General features: G+C 32.0%; 1 long non-coding RNA gene across 1 annotated transcript; it reads right to left on the reverse strand.

The window, feature by feature from the left end:
- Positions 1-3,310: 3,310 nt before the first annotated feature.
- On the reverse strand, positions 3,311-5,564 carry LOC108222066 (uncharacterized). The gene is made up of 2 exons (XR_001806910.2): positions 5,402-5,564; positions 3,311-3,726 (listed from the first exon to the last, which is right to left on the reverse strand). It is a non-coding gene; the product is annotated as an uncharacterized LOC108222066 (long non-coding RNA).
- Positions 5,565-6,000: the final 436 nt, after the last annotated feature.

Genomic DNA, 6,000 nt, shown 5'->3' on the forward strand with positions numbered 1-6,000 from the left:
CAATGAACCATTTAAGTGTGGGGATGAGTTCTTAGTGAAAGAAAAAATCCAAAAAAATTATATATATGATTAAAAAAAAAAAAAAAAAATTAGAAAAAAATTGTATATTGCCTTGTCTTAAATTTAGGAAATTCATGTTAGTTGCATTTAAATTAGAGCATGTAGTTATTTAATTTGTAGTTTTTTTTTTAGTTTGCATTTGCATAATTCATGAAAGTATGATACCAAGTTAATTTCTTATGATGAGTTTATTTGCATAATTTCTTGGCTAGTAATCTTGATCATATGTGATGTCTTGCATACTTAGAAATTGCTTGTGCGGAAATTTTAATTACACTATAAAATGCTCTAGAGACGAGACTTAGGCTAGCTTAATTCTTGAGTCTTAGCTATGAGTCGAGCGTAGAATTTTGACTATTCTCTTTTGAGCTTAGAGTATGTAATTCTTAAGTTTGGGGAAGCTATGGAATGTATATGCCTTTCTAGAAAAAAAGAGAAAAATATAAAATATTATGAATAAAGTATCGAGTACTCCTTTGAGATCAATGGGTGACAATATAATATTATGTGGAAGGGACGATCCATGTACTTGTGCTGGTATTAAGTGATGTACTAGAATAAAAAAAAATTCTTGGTGACTTTTCACAACCCTTGGTTACTGGAGAATTACTTGACCAAAAAAAAGATAAATAAAGAGCCAGCGAAGTCTTATGGTGGTCGTAACTCACTTACCCTGGGAAGCGTCCCGACCTTAGACCGAGCATAGAAAAAAAAAGAGAAAAATATAAGAGAGGCATAGAAGTTCCTTTGTGACCCTAAGCTATAGTTGACTCTATTGTAACGAAGTGTTTAAGCTCTATTCTGATTAACGGCTCATGGTTAAGACTCTGTTGAAGTTTGTTGGTCTCTGTTTTGTTTCATTAGAGAGCATGTTAATCACACACGATGCACTCCGTACTTGCAGTGGAAGAGTTGCATGACTAAAATGTGAGATAGATGAAATCCTTGGTTGTTGCAATTCTGAAGATATATGTTGACTAGGTTGATGCTTTCATAATCGGATTCTAGGCATATTCATTTAGATTGCATTCATATTAGTTGCATGTTTGAGACTTGGCAGAAAAAAATAGATTTTGTGGGTAAATCTTCTATAAACCCTCACGAGACAAAACTCGTCCTACTAGGGCTGCCTAGGGGTTTAACGGCTTGTTGCATGCGCTCAATGCAATCGTGTCGTCTACGAAAGTGATGGTAGTTAGTTATAGATATTTTTATTTCTTTTATTTGCCCGAGGACGTGCAAAAGCTAAGTGTGGGGATGTTTGATAGAGTATATTTTTACATATATTTTATATGATTTTATTCCTCATATTTATTATATTTTGCATTTAATTGGATATTTATTTAATAGATTTTAATGTTTTATTGTAGGATGCAAGGAGTTCCTAAACTTGGAGGAAATTAAAATAAAAAGCTTAATTTGAAGATTAATTAGAAGGAAATTCGGATTTGTTGGATTGCTTGCACTTGACTCACTGTTTGGGCCATATTTTGAGTTCTAGAAGTCAGAATTGGGTGATCTTACAGCCCACGCGAAGCTTAGAGAATTTTCTTTAATTCAGAGGTGGTCCAATATCCAAAATCCAACAGAATCAGCCCAAAAACAGGACAGAAAACAGAGCTACGAATTTTCCTTGGAGAAACCAATTCCGTTTGGGAAACTGATTTGTATTTCCTTGTAAGCATTAAAATCAATTATATTTATAGGGATAGACAGTAGAAAAATAGAATATTGTATAATTAGGTTAGGTTAAAAACACTTTGTCTCATCTTCTTCTTCAAGACTCCGGGATTGAAGAATTCATTGTATAATCCATCTTTATTTTCTTTTATATATCTATTATGCTAGAGTAGATTTTATTCTAGAGTTGAGTTGAACCCTAGTTGTGGTTGATGCGTGATTTTCGATGATCTCTGATTGATAAGGTTATTTGCTCTTGCTTATTGAGTTGTGCTAAATAACAATTACAGGTTAGACTTGATTATGTATATTGTTTGAACCGATATCTATCTACCATCGGAAGTTGGATTTAGATGGTTGTGATTTATCCAATAAGGACATGAACTTCTCCATGGAAATAGGTAGAAGGAATTGTTTGGAAGTTAGGATGCTGTGTTTAATGTCTCTAAATTGCATGATACCATGGAAATAGGCTTGATTGTATTTTAGAGAAGCCAATAATACTCGGAAGAGGTTATTGGTATTTTATAGGGCGCATCTTTCCTCTTGGGTAATTTATCTGATTAATTGGGGGAGGAAATCATAATTGCATTAATTCATGGTAGTGGGGAGACTTGATTCTAGATATTTTTATTTAATTGTTTTCTAGATTTTATTTGTATTAGTATAATATTAGTTTAATAATCTCCATATTTTTATTGTGTTACTTGTTAGTTGGATTAAATCGAGAATAACTAGTGTTTGATACGTTTGTCTCTGTGGGAACGACTCTGACTTACCCTACTACATAGTTAGGAGGTCTGGTTAGATATTTTATTATTTGATAGGCACGCGACAGCCTTGTCAAGATACTCATGTTTCAAATGAAGATTTCATCATTATTATCAAAGTCAAGTACCCAAATGAATAATTTCAGCAAAAAGAACAAAAACTCTAGTCACTCTTTTACACATAGAAGTTTAATCACCATATACATATCACTGATCTTTTTATATTAAAATAGTGCAAATTTTAAGCTTAAATTTATGTACAGGATTACACAGGTAAAACATACAAAGAAGTGAGAAGAATTATATCTTCTTACTAAATCTCTCCATATGAAAAGACGTCTCAACACTCTTTAAAGCTTTGTTGGCTACTACTTGAATTAGCTGCAGCGAGAATATCTATGATATAATCTAGTCTAGCCTCTGTAATACTATACTAATATGTGTGATATGCAGTGAGACACTTTGGGGTTCAAATATATAATCCAGAACGGTACAATAGGTTTTTCTTAACGCATAGCAATTTAATGCAGAATAAATTACATAGCTTTACTCATACACATCGTAAAAAGACTGTCCAGAACCGTCGCCTAACCGATATATGAAACCAAGCACAACTTCTATACTAAACACATACTATAATTCAATTTCAATTGCTGATCTTAAGGGTTATAACCCAATTTTTGGCTTAAACTCATGGATAATATTCTTTTGGCAGAAAAAAAAGTGTAGTATTAACCATATTCAAACTTATATACACACACCTCCTAGTTTCCAAGAACCAAATCCAATTACTATCTCGGTTAAATCAAGGTAAAATATGTTTCTTTCACTTTATAGAAGTACTAATTGTATACTATACAGGTTAAACAAACAATAAACAGAAAACAAGCATCCTCTATAATTTCAAATAAACTAACATTTAACAATATATCTAAGGTATTATGTATAGTTCAGAAGCACAAGAGAGCACAATACTGGTCACATGATTTAATTGAGACTATTTAGAATCACCGGGAGCTTGAAAATGCAGAACAGAAGGTGGAGGAGCAGGAACAGGAGGCCCATAATATTGAGGAGCAGATTGTTGTCGACCCCGAGCCCTACCAAGAAGATAACATGCTATGGCTAAAATCAAGAGGAAGAGGATCACCGGAAACGATATTACTAATACATATCCCATTTCCTTGATGCTTTATACTTGCAACTTGTATTTTCCCTGCATCACCCCCGAAAATAATACAAACATAAGCTTCAATATTTCAACTCTTCAGGGAATAATCAACAAAATTTCATCGAGACACGAATGAACAGAGCATCACAGTATTCAAGGAAAGAGGATAAGCAAGCCATTGTCCTCTCAACATATGTACGTAGTGTATACAATATAATATTCTGATCATTGAGTATAATAAGAAGCAATTTGGTGCAAAAGCATAAAGATTGTGAACATTTAGTTACAATTTAGTTGCCCTATTAGCCGGGGAGTAGAATATCCTACCAACTAGATGGCAATATCTTAAGTAACATTTTCTTTACACAGGACATAATTGAGATTTAGGCACTTCAATTAAACAATTTGAATGTTTTTCATTCCTAAAAAAATTCTAAAACTCGTAAATTGTGGTCTTGATATTTATTTTTTGTGCAATTCCTCAAAGCGGTGATAACTAAATATGTAGCCCCAATCATCTTAGTTCCATGATCAATTATGTAATTATTGTTCATTTTTCCATTGTTAGAAAACCCTAAATTAGTGGTCAGATTTACTTGAACCCGCAACAATAAGGCGAGAGAGCAGTATAAATGGTCATTAAACTTGGTGCTTATTTTCAATTTGGTCATTTTACTTTAATTGTTTTTTTTATGGTCACTTAACTAAATACTTGCTTAATTAATGGTCATTCCCCAAAATTATGAATATTGTCATTCTTAGCTTGCATCATTCCCATTATAATAAATAAACATTTAAATATTATTTACAAAATATTCCTACATTCAAATTTTTTAAAGTAGCCTATTTGTTCACTCCAAAATTAAGTTAATATATAAAATCATGTTGCCGACTTGTTCACAATACATTCACAGTATTAGGAATAACCAAATGTTATATCGCTAGCTAGGAGTAGTTAAAGGATGAAAAAAGTACCGAGAAAGATTGTTAAATTCAAGATTAGTCCCCAAAGTTCAAGTCAGGGACTACATTTCTTGTTTTGTTAATGATTTATTGCTTGATTGATACAATAAAGTCAACACAATTGATGATATCAGTTGCATCAGTTTTGCTTTCTACTCTTGAAATCATGTTTTCTTTGCCCATGGGCACACAATAGACACTAAATTCTATGAGTTTGGTGCATTCTTATTGGCCATCTAATCATAAATAAAGATGCCCCTCCTGCATTTACACCAAGTCCACCAATTAAAATCCACCAATCTCATCAAATTTGGTGTATGATGTGTGCCCATGGGCACACACTAGGAAGACCCATTCTCGAAATCTGTAAATTTCTCCGAAGTTCATCATCCATCAGAATTGCTAGAACATGAATGTGTTGGAAAACGGAATGACCACAAATTAAGTAACTACTTAGTTAAGTGACTATCAAAAAAATAATTAAAATCAAATGACTGGATTGGAAATAAGCACCAAGTTCAATGACCATCTGTGGTTAAAAAGAGACTAAACAGCTAATTGTATAATAATATGATCAACTTAATACACCATTAACAGAAACAGACACATCGAGTCCAGCAAAAATAGATTCACATAAACAATAGGTTATACTTGTATGTACAGGCAGCTAGTTTTTAATCAAATTAAACAAAGATCAATGAATTTAGAAACTAAGAGATGAACAACTGATATACATGGATGAGTAGGAAGTAGGAACCTTAGTTTATTGATGATCCCTTACAGGTTCTGCAACTTGCTTCCTCGTATTAAAAACTGTTTGTGTTTGCGGTGTGTGGAGATGTTCAAGGGGTCAAGTTGACCCAAGCAGTGTGGAAAGTTCTAGCAGGTGCCGAGATAGCTGACAGTCTGACACCATACATACCGTCTGACCGCCTCGAGTGCGTTAATTACTTTATTGATTGATTGGAAGAGTTAATTCTTTTTGGCATGGCTTAATTTTAAAAAATAAAAAGAATTTATAGGAAATTATTCATAAACATAAGTTTTTTTTAAATGCTTCGTAAGACATAAGTTAATTATAAATTATTTTTATTTTTATTTTTTTTATTATAACTTATAAATCATTAATAAGTTAAACTATCCAAACAGACATTTTAAACTCTCAGCTTATTATATTATCAGCTCGTTTAACTTATGTGATAAGTCGGGAGTTTAAAATATTTTTGTAGGTATTTTTAGTTATTAAAAATATAATAATAATAATAATAATAACTTGTTTATAGGTAATTTATGTTTTATGAATAATTCTTATCACTAAAATTTTTTAAAAATTAATCCACGAAAAAAACAACTCAA

Source organism: Daucus carota, chromosome 5, assembly GCF_001625215.2.
Source record: "Daucus carota subsp. sativus chromosome 5, DH1 v3.0, whole genome shotgun sequence".
In the NCBI taxonomy this organism is placed as follows: domain Eukaryota; kingdom Viridiplantae; phylum Streptophyta; class Magnoliopsida; order Apiales; family Apiaceae; genus Daucus; species Daucus carota.